This window comes from Podarcis vaucheri (assembly GCF_965113315.1).
Source record: "Podarcis vaucheri genome assembly, chromosome: 8".
In the NCBI taxonomy this organism is placed as follows: domain Eukaryota; kingdom Metazoa; phylum Chordata; class Lepidosauria; order Squamata; family Lacertidae; genus Podarcis; species Podarcis vaucheri.
The window spans coordinates 35168141-35185358 of record NC_138766.1 but is presented as its reverse complement, the minus strand read 5'-3'; the positions used below and the strand labels follow the sequence as shown (position 1 = coordinate 35185358).

General features: G+C 42.7%; 1 protein-coding gene across 14 annotated transcripts in view; it reads right to left on the bottom strand.

Annotated features, from left to right (window-relative positions):
* Positions 1–17218, bottom strand: part of LOC309539168 (uncharacterized protein) — a 389363-nt gene that overhangs the window by 146705 nt on the left and 225440 nt on the right. Inside the window, exon 6 of one of the 14 annotated variants that reach the window (XR_014222719.1) lies at positions 13104–13653. The exons of the other annotated variants lie outside the window; for them this stretch is intronic. The gene's annotated coding sequence lies outside the window, so the exon portion shown is untranslated. Of the gene's footprint in view, positions 1–13103; positions 13654–17218 lie in introns of those variants that run through there. 14 annotated transcript variants of the gene reach the window in all.

Below are 17218 nucleotides of genomic sequence, written 5' to 3'. Positions count from 1 at the left end.
TGAGAAATTAAGCTAAAGACACAAAACAAAAAATAGTTACGTAGGACCTTTTAGCCTTTCAGATACAGAAACATCCTCTTTCTTCTCTCGTTACCCTCACAATCATGAAGCATAGCCGTGAACTAGAGCCAAAGATAACAGAGGCAAGCTTTTTAACTTTATTGGGTTATTACTAACTTTTACTTTTAAAGGAGGGTTGTATAATCTTCTCAGTTAATACTTCTAGGATAGACCAGCTGTTCTGAGTAATTCAGACAAACTTCATTAAGTGTGCTTTAGGGCTCCTCTAGACAATCTGTTTATTGATCATGCTTCCTGATTTGCTTACGCAGAGGTTAGACTATGTCCTGTTTTTATTGAGCATTCAATCTGTTTTGTTGCGGGGAGGAGAGTTTTACAGCTCTGAGCATTCAGCCTGATTTGCTTATGTGGTGTTTATGTCTTCCCATTAATCATTTCTTCGTACCACCCTTTTCAGTGTTTCCCAGTCACCTTCCTTACTGCAGTAAGTCTTTATTTCTTTAAAGTGGATTGTTGCTCTAAACCACTTTAACCCACTTTAATTTTGCAAACCTGAATTTCCAGTATGCACTTGGGTCCCTCCTGTAAGATACTGGCAGTCTGGAGGCAACTTTGGTCTTCATCATCCCATCTGTATTATTTTTAAATCAACTCCTTACCACTTTTCACCCAGGGAACATAGGAGCTTGCCTTACACTAAGTCAGACCACTGATTCATCCTAGCTTAGTATTGTGACACCAACTGGCATCTGCTCTCCAGGGTTTCCAGCTGGGAAGTCTCCCAACCCTATCTGGAAACACTAGGAATTGAACCTAAGTCTAATTACATGCAAAGCATGTGCTCTACCACTAAGCTATGGACTCTTCCACAAGCAGCCCAAAAGCAAACTGTATGTATACCTGTTACAGATAGGTAGCCGTGTTGGTCTGCCATAGTCAAAATAAAAAAAATTCCTTCCAGTAGCATGTATGTATACCTCAACAGGATGTCTGCCTGTCTACTCCACCTTCATCCCAATGTATTATTTTGACAAATGGTAGGTCTCATCTTCTTTATACACATCCAATGGGGACTCAAAAGCTGGTTCCCTATCTGGGAAACCAAGACTATTTTACTTGGGAACAGGAAAGCTGGTTATACTTGTAACCTGAAGACGAGCTAAACATTGCTCATGAAAATATGACCTTCCCTTCCTTCCCTCTCCCCGCATGCTCCAAAATCTGCTCCAAGGGTTCTCCAACCTTCTGGAGTAGTTTCTGAGGGAGCACAAGCACTGCAGAGACAAGGAGATGTCACAAGGAAGGGCACTGCTGAGGAAAAAGGGGTTGATTATTTTACCATTGCGGTCTGACTCTCTTCACCAGACCTACTCTCCTCTGTGTGACAATTAGGCTTGAAGGAAGCTTTCTCTTGGTGCAAATGGAAAAATTGTTTTTAAGCCTAATTGTTGCACAGGGTGTGAGGCAAGTGGGTGAGCTTTGTGGAGAATGCAGGTGGGGAGGGAAAGATTAACCAAATGAAATTTCCACAAGCCCCGCCCCCAAATAGGCTTGAAGAAAGGTAAGAAGATGTTTAAACTGGGTTGGCATCCGTCTGTCTCGGGACACAATGGAGGAGTGTGCCTTTGGGGATGAAATCAAGCTGTTGGAAGGTTGCAGTGCCTGCTGATGCCTAAACTGCTGGGGATGTGAATGAGAAATATGTTTATGAGAAATATTTATGGGGTGCCCCTACCCACACTTGCTGCACTTGCTGCACTCAACACTAACATGCATCTTTTGGAAAGTTAGCTGCGAGGGAACACGACCTGAGAAAGGTTCCCCACCCCTGACCTAAGACCTCCGCCAAGTACAATGAAGGTAAACATTGTGTTGGTTTAAAAAACTGAATAGAGATGCATATTTCCTTTTGAATGCATCTTAAGTGACTCATGCATTCCAATTGGGTGGAAAAAAAGACCCCAGATGAGATTCTTTTCATATAGCTAAGGAACAAAACAGTCTGGGGGAACGGGGAGGGGGCATATAATCAAGGGTGAGGGGAGAGGCAAGGAAACTGATTAGTAACTTTAAAAGAATGATGATCTGTAACAATTGATATAGTGTAAGAATCATTTTCCAGCACAAATGTATTGCTTGTACACATTGTGTTTATCACTGTTGAGAAGTAATTATTTTTGAGTTATATCAAACGCAAACAATGAAAGCAGCAAGTCTCTGGGATTATTTTTTATTATTTTACATTTAAATAGTACCCCAGCAGCTTGGAAGTTTGTAGGAAGCATTTTGCTACAATAATAGCTCTATGTCGCATGTACCATTTAGAGGTGGTTGCAGCAGCACCAGTGCTCGCTGCACAATTCGAGAAAATAACATGGCAAGTGCCCACAAGGGTTGCACCTTTTGAATGGATCCTGTGCGCACAAGGGATTAATTTGCCAACGCCTAATGCACAATTGTGGTGCAACAGAAATGGGGCTCTTCTCTAGACTGTCCTATGTATTTGGCAAAACTTACAATATCTAAAATATAAAATACAGCTAAATTAATCCACTGCTGAAATTGTCCTCTGTTTAGCATGAGCTATCAAACAGAACAACCGTTCCAACAATGGGGAGGAGGGATTAGAAAGTGAACTTGCAATACAGACGAGATCTTCAATCGGCACCAACAATATTTATGTATCACAGGGCAGTATTTAAGGTGCTTAATTAATAGGACAGATCATTATCATCTTACCATTCCCTCTAGGACTGATCTGTTACTTTTGCAGACAAGGTGCAGGTATCAACAGGCTTACAGGAACCCCAAGGTTTGCAAAAGTGGAAGAGGTTAGGTTATTGAAACACATTATACGTGAGGCTACCTCTGAAGACGGTTCAGAAACTTCAGCTGGTGAAGAATTCAGCGGCCAGGCTGACCAGCAGGACAAGACGCTTTGAGCATATAAGGCCAATCCTGGGCTGACTGCACTGGCTGCCAACTAGTTTCTGGGCCCACTTCAAAGTGCTGGTTTTGACCTTAAACGGCTTAAGAGCCACAGTACCTCAAGGACTGCCTCTCCCCCTATGAACCGACTCGGACCCTGTGATCATCATCTGAAGCCCTTTTTCATGTGCTTACTTCATGAGAATTACCAATAAACAACAAAAGGTAAAGGTAAAGGTACCCCTGCCCGAACGGGCCAGTCTTGACAGACTGTGGGGTTTGTGCGCCCATCTCACATCTATTGGCCGGGGGCCAGCGCTGTCCGGGGACACTTCCGGGTCACGTGGCCAGCGTGACATCGCTGCTCTGGCGAGCCAGAGCCGCACACGGAACGCCGTTTACCTTCCCGCTGGTAAGCGGTACCTATTTATCTACTTGCCCCCGGGGGTGCTTTCGAACTGCTAGGTGGGCAGGCGCTGGGACCAAGCAGCGGGAGCGCACCCCGCCGCGGGGATTCGAACCGCCGACCTTTCGATCGGCAAGCCCTAGGCGTTGAGGCTTTAGCCCACAGCGCCACCCGCGTCCCCTAAAACAACAAAAAGTAAGTCTTAAATAACAAAATAATAATATATGGGGGGGGGGGTAAACATACCTTTAAAAACTAACCAAACTTCTTAAAAAAACTTCATTTCTATCCCACATATGAAGAAAATTAAAAAGGATCTAGAAAACTGGGAAACTATTAAATTAACATGACCAAAGCAGAAAAGCAGTAATGCAGTAATGAAATCAAGTTTCAAACCAAACCTTTATTTTTATTTACTGCACACAGAACTACCCAAAGGCAAATTGAAAACATGGCAAAAGCAATTCAACCTTTTTTTTCTCTCGAGGGAAAAGATCTAGTTTAAACGACAAAAGAATGTAAGAAAAAGAGTGGACTTGGGATTCCAAACATAGCTTGGTAGCATGAAGCTTTTCAAATCAGTTAAATGATCTCTATAATTAACAAGGATGGTGATAATAATTTAAAAAAAAAAAAAATCAATAAATCGATCTGGAAAGAAGATTGATGCCTTTAAGTGAAATTTCTCCCCTTTTTCTACCACTCCTCTGCCCCATAACTATTTTTTTGCAACCTCCCAACCTCTAGCTTAAATAATCATCACCATATTTAGCATCAAGGTGAGCTCAAAGGATGCATATACATTATGTTCAAAATGGCAGCAGCTTGAGGCAAACTGTAGCAGCAGGGAGAAAAATGGAGGTTCAGCAAGAGGCAACTGGTGCACCAGGTAAGAACATACCTTGGGTAACCTCACAGACCTAGATGCAGTGCCCTTTTGCCTAGCTGCCAAAGTGAACAAACATTCTGGGATCCCATACTTTTAAGGGCAGCAAGAAAAGAAAGTCAAACCATTTCCCAACCTCTTAGTGCCCTTTGAACTCATAGGGTACAACTGAAAGGAATATGAATATACTCACTTGCAGACAATCAGAGAGGCTGAAACGGCAAGGCTAAATTTCCTATCTTGAAAGGAAGTGGAGAGCCCTGGTGACACCTGGTGAACATTAAAGGCAGCTTTGGGTTTCAAAGACAGGGACTCAGGAGAAAAGCAGAGGTCACACTTGTCAGAGCACTTCTTCCTCTCCAAACACAATTCTTTTTTTCTTTTCTTTCATGTTTTGACTAACATTATTAATCCTGGAAAATATTTGTCTTCCCTTCCGAGTCTTTCCTGATGTATGAGCCAGTCTGTTCTGCCTTCCCCTGCCCCCCAATATGGAGAACTTGAGTAACTGAGATAAGTAAGTTGTTCGATGAAGCAGCAAAACAGGCCAATCATTCAGTGACCCCTGAATGACCATCAACGTATTTTCTGTCCTAGGCCAAGAACTACTTAATTCCAGACATCAACACACATACATGAAGTTACTAGAACCATATGGTCACCAGAAGTTGCTGTTGAGTTAGTGAAACCAGAATCCATTTTTCCATCACAAATGTTGCTATGTAATAAATATGTAGATGCAGACACAAATCTATACTTCCAAGTTCAGAAACAGAGCACCGAGTTCAGAGTCCAGAGCAATAATTCAGCTGATTGAGCTTCCTGCCTCCCAAAATGGCCAATACTTAAGGAAATGCAATAAAACTGTTGATGGGCAATTTGATCCCTGAGTGCTGAACACATTCATTTAGAAGTAAATCCTACTGTCTTCAATTAGTAATTCCAAATATTTTTGCTCAAGCAGTGTTAGAAATGGTAAGGGCATAAGAAATCTATCCAGGATTGGCAAAATAGTAAATCTCAGCTGGATTATTTATTTATTAAACATTATCAGTGTGCATGGCACGTTCCAGAGTATGTTCTTGCCCCCAAGAACTTGCAGTCTAAAATTTAACGCGGGAAAGCATCAGAGGTGAAAGTCAGAGAAGGAAGTAGTCTCTGCAAAAAATTGATCTCCTTGGTTAGCATGCTTTCCCAGACCATAAGATATGGGTTGTGTTTGCCTACCAACCTCATGGATCAGGGAAATGGAATTTATTTCAGCCTTAGTGCTGTATTCTCACTGGCAAACATTCAGTGGGAGGATGCCTGAATATGGTGGATGTGGCTAGAAGCAAAATTGGATGGTGCAATGGATGTGGCTGTTTCCTTTGGGCTATATTCCAGCCATGTAAAATCAGAAGTTTCTACACACCCAGCTCTCCATTTAGGCAAGCAAGATGCATTATTCTAGTGCAAGTATAAGTGCCGATGGCCTGGCCTGGTGAGAGGGAGCATAGCCTAGGGGAGTCCCAGGGTCATGAGGACTGGATTGGAGGGTCACATTTGGCCCACAGGCAAATGGTTCCCCACTCTTGCCATTAAAAATCCATTCCCCCCCTTTTTTCCCCTATGCAACTTAAGAAAACCATGAACATATCACAACTCATAAAGAAACAACACACAAAATCGTGCAATTGCATCCAAGCATTAGTCCAGTTTTATAAATTATTGCATATAACTAGCACCTACAGTGGTACCTCGGGTTACAGACGCTTCAGGTTACAGACTCTGCTAACCCAGATATAGTACCTCAGGTTAAGAACTTTGCTTCAGGATGAGAACAGAAATTGTGCGGCAGCGGGAGGCCCCATTAGCTAAAGTGGTTCCTCGGGTTAAGAACAGTTTCAGGTTAAGAACGGACCTTCAGAATGAACTAAGTTCTTAACCTGAGGTACCACTGTACTTCCCAGGTGGAAGGTTTGGTAAGCAGTAGAAATTTAGAATCAGAGATCCTACTTCTCCCAAGCCAACTAGTCATTATCTGATGGTCACAACTACATAGGCAAGCAGGACTTGCATGGATAGCACAGAACAAATAAGCAACTGTGGGAACTTAGGAAGATCCCCCATATCATGTCAAACTATTTGTCCATGTCTCTAGGGTTTCAGAGGCAGAGGTCTTTCACATCACCTGCAACCTGGTTCTTATAGCAGGTGATGGCAGGGATTCATTCTGGAATCTTCCTCATGCAAAACAAATGATCTGCCACTGGGTTACAGTCCTTCCCTGTGGAGCTAAACAGGGCATAGGCAAACTCCGGCCCTCCAGATGTTTGGGGCTACAATTCCCATCATCCCTAGCTAACAAGACCAGTGGTCAGGGATGATGGGAATTGTAGTCCCAAACATCTGGAGGGCCAGAGTTTGCCTATGCCTGAGCTAAACCCTTGTTCTTGCTGGCAGCTTCTCTTCAAATGTACCATCTCCCCCACTTCCAGTTGAGCATTATAGTTGTTGTGGGGAGCTGCCTTAGTTTTAATGGAATTTCTATCCCTCTTCACAAATTAGCTTCTGAAAGGCACAACTTCCAGTGGTGTCTACACTGATGTCCAAATGATTTCAATGTAAACACCGCTTAAAGGAACCTCTGACCTGATGTCAGACACATCATGCCAATAAGCCTTTAGCTGGCAGATAGGTTCATGCCCTAAACATTAAGGATTTAAATTTATTTTTTTAATCATCAAATGTAATTATTGATGTTCTCATCGTGCATTCAAAAACTATTCACAAGAGCATGATCTCATTCTCTTTCATGTTTTACACAGCAGGAAATGAATGCTGATTTTTTTAACCCCAACACATCATACAGTCCAAGAGGTCAGCTTTAAGATAGAAATAAAACATTGTTAAAGTAGTATTTTTTAAAAAGGATTATTTGGAAAGACTGACGATGTCGCTAAAACAAAATGTCAGGGTACATCCTACTGGCACAATCATCAATAATCTATCCCTAAGGACAGTCCAAATCTTTGGGGCAGGTTATACTGAGTTATGCTGCTTGTAGGGACAGAAATCACCTCCATGGTGGGCTGCTGCAGAAAAGTGGTTTGTTGTATAGGAGCCCCTCCCATGGAGAGCATCAGCTGTCTTAAATGTTAATGTCCAATGGTGTCTTACTGAAAGTCCAAAAGGAGAGGCTGCCTGAATTCATAAGCAGGCAAACAATAACACAGGCATAGGCAAACTCCAGCCCTCCAGACATTTTGAGACTACAATTCCCATCATCCCTGGCCACTGGTCCTGTTAGCTAGGGATGATGGGAATCGTAGTTCCAAAACATCTGGAGGGCCGGAGTTTGCCTATGCCTGCAATAACACTAAGCCAGATAGTTGCAAAAGTTAAAGATATGTAAAGCTGTGCAAGATAAATCCTGATGCAGCTGTGGATGTTTTCACAACACTTAATATATGCAATGGAAGGTGCAGAGACACATCAATTGCTGACCATTCCAACTATAGGACCTCAAGCAGGATCTCAATAATATGAATGCCTACTGCTGACCAGAGTAAATCTTATTGGGCTAGGTGGAGCCATGCTGTGGCTCAGGAAAAAGAGCAAGAGTGGGAGAAAGGAAAAGGTGGTCTTAGGTCCCCATAATCTAGTAGGGAAAGGAAAGGTGCTATCATCGAAAAATATAGAAGTTGTCTACTTCCTTACCTCTACAAGACTCAGAGGACATATGGGTGTGGGGAAGGGACATTAAAACACCGAACCATCAAATGCTTTCAGGATGAAAGAACTATGGCTCTTTCATGTCATAAGCCCTTTGAAGTCTTGGTATTCCTGTACACATTCACAACTAAACATGTTTGGCCACAGCTAGAGATGAGTAGATCAGTCTATTCTCAGTCTACGGTTCCCCCCCCCTAATATATCCATTCAATCCTGCTTCTACCTTAATCTGTGTGGGTTTTTTTGGTTTTTTGTTTAAATCCACACGAAAATTCTCATTTAAAATTTTAAAATACGTAATTATACCATATTTAATCACAATATGCACACTTTCTGAATGTATCTTTATGTTCATCTTTAATGCATTTCGGTACATAATTTGAGCAAAGAAACACAGTGCAGAGAGGTGCCAAACCTAATGGATACTTGTGTACATATGAGGCCAAGTTATAAGGCTCAGGTCTGCCTGCATCAGGATCCACAAAGATCAAACTCCTCAAAGATCCCTAGCGACAGCAAAACAGCACAGGCAGGTGATGACCTCAGAATATATAACCATTTCCCTTTGCCACTCTGCCTTCCCACTATAAAACACACAAGATGATTTAGTTATTTTGGTGTAATTACACCAGGGCACCCTTAATTATGGTGAAAACGCTCCGAATTATTGTACCCTGCTTTCAGTTGCTTCCTCTTGCCCCCACATCACCCAAAATGAGAGAAAGAGTTACGGAACAACCTACAGAATGTGTAAGCGTCGCACTGCACTCATTATAAGGTCAAGTGGGGATCTTGACTCAATAAGAGAAAATGGTAACAAGCATCAGTAGCTGATGCACTGCAGTGAGGTTGTCACGTGACAAAACGAGGAACCCTCGTGCACCTGCTCCAACGGCATACAATCTGAGGGTTTCCCCCTGGCTGATGTTGCTGCACCTGCTCCACGAGCTCTTTGGGTAAAGGATGTGGGCTGGCTGCAAGCAGTGTGTGCTGCTCTAATGCACACCTGACATAAGGAGGCAAAAGGCAGATATGTGCCCACACAAACAGACGCAAGTCTATAAATAATTGACCTTAAATGTCAGCACACAGGAAGAAGAAAAGGAGGGAAGCAGTTTCTCACTAGTGGGTACAATGTGGAAGGGGAGGCGGTCTTAAAATCACAACCACAGATAGTGTAGAGCTCTTTTTTTAAAAAGAGGATGATTGTAAAAGAAAACAACAATAATGGTTTAGCTTTTTAAAAAAAAAAAGGATTGCTTGTACATAGTGTAAAAGTATGTGTGCTGAGCAGGCAGAATACAATAGCATATAAATAAACCAACCGATTTACTTTGATGAATTTGTTGCTGTTGTTTATATGCAACGAATTCAATGTTTGGTGCTTTTTTTAATGCCATTGTGATTACTGTGAGAGGCTTTGAGTGCAACATTTGTTGTTGGAAAAGCAGAATACAAATATCAAATCAACTCAAAATAAAAAAGCTGACTTCAGAATAAAAGCACAGAATTCTGAGGAAACGGAGCTTTACATCCAATAGAATTTACTTTCTCTCTCCTTCTCTCTCTATGGTTTTCTTCTTGTTCTGTTGCTGCACTTCTGCAGAATCATCACACACAGTTCCAGTGATAACACTTGACTCTCAGCTGTTTACAGCCCTGTCTTTTCTGAAATCTATGGGACAGATCAGCCTTCCCCAATCTGGTGCCCTCTATATCTTTGGACTACAACTTGCATGAGATCCAGGGAGCACGGCCAATTGGTCAAAGATCACCAGTTTACAGCCCAAAACATGTGGAGGACATCAGGCTGGAGAGGCTAGGACATATAATTATATAATATATTATGTTAAGCAAGTTGGGACAGATCATAACAGATTATAAAAATACTCCTTTCAGATGCTATTAAACAAGCTGGGACAGATAGTAATAGATTATTAAAATACTCCTCTCAGATGCTATTAAACAAGCTAGGACAGATTATTAAAACACTCATTTAAGATTCTATTAAAACTCACAAAAATCATAAGAGATGTAGACGCCCCAAATAATAATCCAACTTCCTCAAAGAGAAAGTGTAACAGTCATTGAAGAATGCCAAATTACAATTGACCAAAATGGCGATAGAACATATCCTGTTTGTTCAAATTCACAAAAGTTCAATGGGGTTGACTTTCTGATGCTTAAACTTGCAGTTTCAGACACAAGAGGGTGTAAGCAGGCAGTGCATTCAATGGTCAGGACATGGAGGTGCTCCACTGCTTTTCACACATCTCCTTGCTTTTTCTTCAAGGTGTCAGTTCTCCACCCTGCTGCATCTAGATTCTAGACCAACCAATACTCTTAGATAGAAAGGAATAGGTTAGGATTTCATGAAGACTATGCTTGAGTTTTAAGGAAGGCCCACAGATAACTCATAGGTTTTCAAGCTCTAGGCTTGTCAATTGTTTTAATCTTTTAAGTCCCCGAGGAAAGTTTGCTTATCTGTTTGAAAGACACTTAAATGCACTGTTTTGCACCCCTACTAAAAAAAAACAACTTCTAAGAATAATATTTAACGAGCATTCTAGGGCAAATGAGTTGCTTCTTACTACTGTTGCAATGCTGAGGTTTAAGCAATGTAGCTCTATTTTCTCACATTGACCTCAGATGAACATTAAGTTGTACAGATCTTCAGACAGGGAAGTTACACTAAATCCAGACCCTTACAAACTTCCCTTACAAACCCTGACAGAAGTTCAAAGAGCAAATGCTGGCTCCCTTCTCTAGCAATAAATTTTATTTGTTGATTGTTACTGGGAAGCTATTACACTTAATTCCTGGTGAACTACTATGTCCTCAAAAGACCCTGCTGTGACAAAAACTCTGCATTAGTACAGGATATGAGGATTCTGTGTCAACAAAGAAATATAAAAGGTGGTGGTGGAAATTGTTAAGTTCCATAGCAAAATAAGGATTCTAGAATTTTGCCCAAGATGATTCACCTGAACTGATCTTTCAAGAGAATAGTGCAACTGTTACTATTTAACAGTGCTGCACTTCATGGACACTGCAAATTCCCCGATTCAGACCATATTTTCTACAAGAGAAGTAATTCTCTAAATGATTTGAATCCCAACATGGTTTCAGGACCAAACCTGCCTCAGTAGCCCTGGTGGTGCAATCTGTGGCAGGAGTTGATTCCTTAAGATCAAATCCTAGGATGCGGGGCGATGAAATTTGCTGCCCCAAAATGTGGCTTTTGGGTTCCAACTCACCTGCCCTGCTTTTTAACATCTTCATTGGGGCTGGGGAGCCTGTGGCCCTCCAGATGTTGCTGGACTACAATTCCTATCATTCCTGATCATGAGGCATGCTGGAGAGCACCAGTGAAAGATGGCCTGCAACATCTAATGGTCCACAAGTTCCCCATCAATGATCTACACCAAACTGCTGACTACATTCAGAGATTTGGGTTGTGACAACTCTATAAATTCTTTCTCCCTTTTCCACCAGATTCTAATGAGGTGGTGGAACCTGTAAGCTAGCATCTCACATCACTGATGGAATGGATGTGGGCATACAAATGTGAAACTTTCAAATGTGAAACCATATAACATGAAAATATTGTTGCTTGTGTGTTCTGCTGAGCTGGAATTAGGTGTGAAGACTGCTTTTGATGGGGGTGTTCTTTCCTGGGGAACTGGGCTCACAGCCTGATAGTTTCCCTGGATCTGGCACTGATGCCTGATGTCCAGGAGGCATCTTCAGCAACAGAGCCTTTGGATGCCTACTGCTCACCTTGCCTATCCCATACCACAACCTACAATATGATGTTCAATAGTTTCTTTCCATCTACCGCAGCAATTATAATCTAGGCCTACAATGTCATTGAGACAAGGGTGGCACTGTGGTCTAAACCACTGAGCCTCTTGGGCTTGCCGATCAGAAGGTTGGCGGTTCAAATCCCTGTGACGAGGTGAGCTCTGTCCCAGCTTCTGCCAACCTAGCAGTTCAAAAGCACGCCAAAAAAGTGCAAGCAGATAAATAGGTACTGCTCCTGCAGGAAGGTAAACGGCATTTCCATGCGCTGCTCTGGTTTTGGTGTTCCGTTGTGCCAGAAGCGGCTTAGTCATGCTGGCCACATAACTCGGAAAAACGGTCTACGCCGGCTCCCTCAGCCTGTACAGCGAGATGAGCGCCGCAACCCCAGAGTCGTCTGTGACTGGACCTAACTGTCAGGGGTCCTTTACCTTTTACAATGTCAATACATGGATTCTATTTACCTCAGAGGAAGGGTGATTCACTAAAGGTAAAGGTACACCAGGATAAAAAAGCATGATCTCTCTATTTGAAGTATGATGAACACCTTTGTTTGACTGTTGCCTTTTGAAGCTTGGGCTGCTGTTGGCATCCTGTTCTTCTCTCCTCCAGCCAAGCAGACCTCTCTAGTTAATGAAGACCAAGGAAGAGGAGGCAAACTTCAGCACATCCACTCTCGAGTCATTCTTTACAGTCAGATTTTGATTCAAGCATTTTCTGGAAGGCTGGGATTGAAAACAAACAGCCGTGTTCCTTAGGAAGGAAATATGATCTGACTGTGTCAGGAAAGGGAAACTGTTTGGAAGTCTAGACTGTCCCCTTCCCCTCCCAGCCTCTCCTCCTCCAGGGTGTTTTCATTTATTCCTATAAAGGGCGGGGGGGAGAGAGAGAGAAATTGAGATAGTGCAAGACCGTTTCTGCCTCCACTTGTCATCAAGAGACAAAGCTGTTTGATGCCACTGCAACTCAGGTGGAGCTGAAGCATGAAGAAGGGAAAGAGGAGGCGAGTCAGGAGAATTGAGGAACGAGGCCTGGAATGAATGGAACTTAACGTACAGAATTGTGTGAAATCAAATGGCAAGGAATCAAACCAAAGACATCAAAGGGAAGAACCAAGTCAGGAAGCAAAACAGGAAGCAGCTAGCTTGCAACTAAAGTAACGTAACAGCAAGTTGGTTTGTATTCACAGCACAATAAACAAAACAAGGCTAAAATCAGCCCTATGGGATAGTGCAGGCTAATGTGGGTGGGAAACCCATGCGAATGAAGAAATCATAAATTCTGTTAGTGAAGAACAAAAATCACCAGTGATCACAGACAAGGAGAGTAAATACAATAATATCCTGCACTTATATAGCTCTTTATTGCATCCAGATAACTTTCACATACATTATCTCAGTAAGCAACACAACAACCCTGTATGGTTGGTCCTCATTAGTGCAGCTGGGAAACAAGGAAATAACAGTTTGTCTTGGGCCAGGAAAAGAATTCTTTACTGTAGTGAATTATAATCACTGTGCTCTATTAACTTTCAAATCCAATTGCGGCAAAGAAAGGATGCTTGATGCTGCCAAGGCAGGCGCAGAGAATAGCAGATCAATAAAATGGATTTAGCAGAGTTTATGAAAAATCCAGGGAGAGGAGAACACAAGGCAGAAAGGGACACTTGAAGGCCAGAAGAAAGTTGTTGTTGTTGTTGTTGTTGTTGTTGATTTAATCGCTTATATCCTGCTCCTCCTTGTGTTGAGCCCCAAGTGGTTGAGAGATGCTCAGGAGAAAAGAACAGAAAGGCCAAAGTATCTTCTAGGCAGAATCTCAAAGAGGACGGCAAGTAAATGTTCTCCCAAGGCAAAGGACCTTGGAAGACATATATAGTCACACATGAGTTTCAGACCTAAAAGGAGAATAAGCAATTCAGCTATTAACTGTACTGAAGAGAGAGAGAGTCATTCAACAGTTGTTTTTGTCATCTTGTTAATTCTTTCAGGAACATGTGAGGAGAGAAAACTGAACATACTATTCTATTGGCTCATAGCATTACAGTCATTTGTAATGCCCCAGATTAGCTTCCCAGAAGCAGGCACTGGAATCGGGTACTTTATGAGACAATATCATACTATTGCAACATGTATTTCGTTTAGTGGCAGATCTCAACCAAACACCTAAAATATTCGCTCTAAGTAAGCAATGCTTTAGAACTGCTTTGAAATACTGCTCTGGTTGCATGTGTCTTATCTTCATGTGTTCAAACAAATGCCCTTAAAATATGCTGCCAATGTGGCGGTTTCGTGGAAGTTGTAAAACAGAGTGGGGAAAACATGGTTTCTGTTACAGACTAGTCTAGCCACATTAGCAGGCCAAAACATGCAGGCATGTTTATACATATTACAGACCCATTAAGCTAACTGCTGACTCTATCCCCAATTGCCCTTTGTCTTCTGGTTCAAAATAAACCAAGGGCTGAACTTCACGGTACCACTGCAACACTGAGAATTCTGTTTTGTACTGCCATTATTAAATGCTATGGTAAAGGTAAAGGGACCCCTGACCATTAGGTCCAGTCATGGCCAACTCTGGGGTTGCGGTGCTCATCTCGCTTTATTGGCCAAGGGAGCAGGCGTACAGCTTCCAGGTCATGTGGCCAGCATGACTAAGCCTCTTCTGGCGAACCAGAGCAGCGCACAGAAACGCCGTTTACCTTCATACCGGAGCGGACCTATTTATGTACTTGCACTTTGACGTGCTTTCAAACTGCAAGGTTGGCAGGAGCAGGGACCGAGCAACGGGAGCTCACCCCGTCGCGGGGATTCGAACCGCCGACCTTCTGATCGGCAAGTCCTAGGCTCTGTGGTTTAACCCACAGCACCACCCGCATCCCCATTAAAATGCTATGAGGCTGTTTCAAATCTGGGGCATCTTCAATTAATTCTGTACTAGGAAACGGCAGAGACAAATCCTCTGCCCGTGTGCCTGACAATACTGTGCCAATATTTTTTTTTAATATAAAATGTGTAAAAATGGCACACAACTAAGTCAATGAGGTTTAGGATGTCAATTTTCGTTTGGTAAACAAGGTTAGCAAATTGCAACAAAGCTGTCCAACCGCAGTAATCAGCATCTGGGTAAATGGCACCCGCTCACTCTCTCTCCGTTGATAGGCTATTAAATAGAAATAGCTATTTAACTGAACCGTCTTCTGAAGAACAGGCTTAAGCATATTCAGTTTATACCACCATTAAGTCTTCCTGTCAGGTCAAAAGTACAACATCATATGTATATGAACAAATACAGAAGCTGAAGCTGAGTTCTTTGTGAGGGACTTTTGAAAAGTTTTATTACAAAATGCAATCAATGAGGCTGAAATCTGAGTTGAAGGCCAGTATGCTGGCAGGGGTGGGGAGATACACCATATTACTATAGCTTCCCTCCCCACAAATGCATTACCCCTTCTAGAAAAAAGATACAGGTACTCCTGGAGGTGGGTTTGTCATTTTCCACTTCAAATGACAACCACAGAGGCTGCATTGTGTAATGAAAGGAAAATAAATATGTCTCATACAAGCAAGCAGCTACACATAATGCATACTTCTGAACTTGCACATATAGGGCAATATTAGAAACAGAAGTAGGTGTGTATGTTTAACCTGGTTGTATGCAAAGAAAAGTGGAAAAGATGTATGGACAGAAGACAAATTTGTGGCCAGCGGTCTTTTATTACAAGCCAGGAGTAAGCCATTTTTAAAAGAAACAAACAAACAAATGGCACGATGTTTTCAATAATTTTCCAGGTTATGCTCTTAACTGGAAAAGGGCAGGAAATGTGTATTTTTGAACCACAACAGCCACAGAAAATTTCGTAGGTCATGGAAAAATTTTGAACTCAGAGGGGAAAAATCAGACCTGGTTATGATTGAGTAAAGCATTCAATACACGTTCAAGCAATTGCTTGGCTGAATCCAAAGGTCACTCTAAAGACCAAATTCCTAGAAGGAGGCTCAGATTCTTGTTGACAAAAAAAAAACCCCACACACCTTAAGCCCCAGGTCAAGGTTTATGAGAGGTTAGGCCACCTCGCAAGCAGCTCTGACAGCTTGAGGAAGGCATCTGCTCTTTCACAGTGAAAAATGCTGAAATATTTGTTGATATATATAAAATATGTGAAAATCTCTGGGTATTCTCCAAATTCATGAGGTTTATCAGCCGCATGCACCTGGCCATTACTCTAAAAAAATACCGTATTTTTCGCCCCACAGGGAGCACCGCCCCATAGGGCGCACCTAGTTTTTTTGGGGGGGGGAATAAAGGGGAAAAAATATTTTCCCCCAGGAGCGGGGCTGGCATGGGGGAAGCCCAATCCCCCAATCCCAGCCCCGAGAACAGCCTGCTATCCGCAAGCCTAGGGAGGCCAGCGGTAAGTCGCGCCGGTCTCCCCAGGCTTCGGAATGCAGGCAGCTCTGCACAGCCATCGGGAGGCGGGCTCGACTTCGCGCCCCGCTCCGGATGGATGCATAGAGCTGCGCTCGCCCCGGGACTTCAGGCAGCTCTGCGCAGCCATCGGGAGGCAGGCGCGAAGTGGCGCCGGTCTCCCGAGGGTTGTGCAGAGCTTCCTGAAGCCTGGAGAGCGAGAGGGGTGGGTGCGCACGGACCCCTCTCGCTCTCCAGGCTTCAGCGAAAGCCTGCATTTGCCCCATAGGACACACACACATTTCCCCTTCATTTTTGGAGGGGAAAAAGTGCGTCCTATAGGGCGAAAAATACGGTAAATAATTCAAATCCCTTATATTGTAGGGTCACACAAGCAATGATTTACTCTTGGCCAAGGAACAAATAATTCAATAAATGTCTTTACAGCTGGTTAAATGCTGAAACAGAATGAGGCATTGAGTAACTGCAACTGCAGCAGCCAAGGAGAACACTCTGTCATATGAGAGTTTTTACACTGCAAGACACCAGAGAACCCGATTGCTCGTCCATTGTTACTTTACCCTTTAATGCCATACACATTTGAGATCATCATATTCCTCAGTTTTCCTATGCTGATTTGATTACAGAGGATTTGTAGCTTGCGCAATTAATTAAACACAGCTAGGTTTGCGTGAGGTCAAGTGGACAAATGAATCACTGAACAGAAGGGAGTCCTGAGTGCAGACAAATTTATTCAGAGAACAAGGGTTCTCCAAACAGGAGTCTAACTTAGCCCTGAAAACTCTACCTTCCCATTTTTGCCCTTGCAAAACAGTAATTAATTTCATATTGTGGAATGCAATCTTAAGGTTCTCTCATCGGGGGAAAAATCTCTAATAAAACAGACAGAAATATTAATGCAGCTATTCTGGATAACGCTCCATTCTTCTGCTGAGTACCAGTAATTGGCTAGCATGTCTCTCCTGCAATGTTTCAAGAGCAGGGTGGGGGGAAGTATTGACATCTGAATACTAAAATGTTGTGGGCAGGATTCA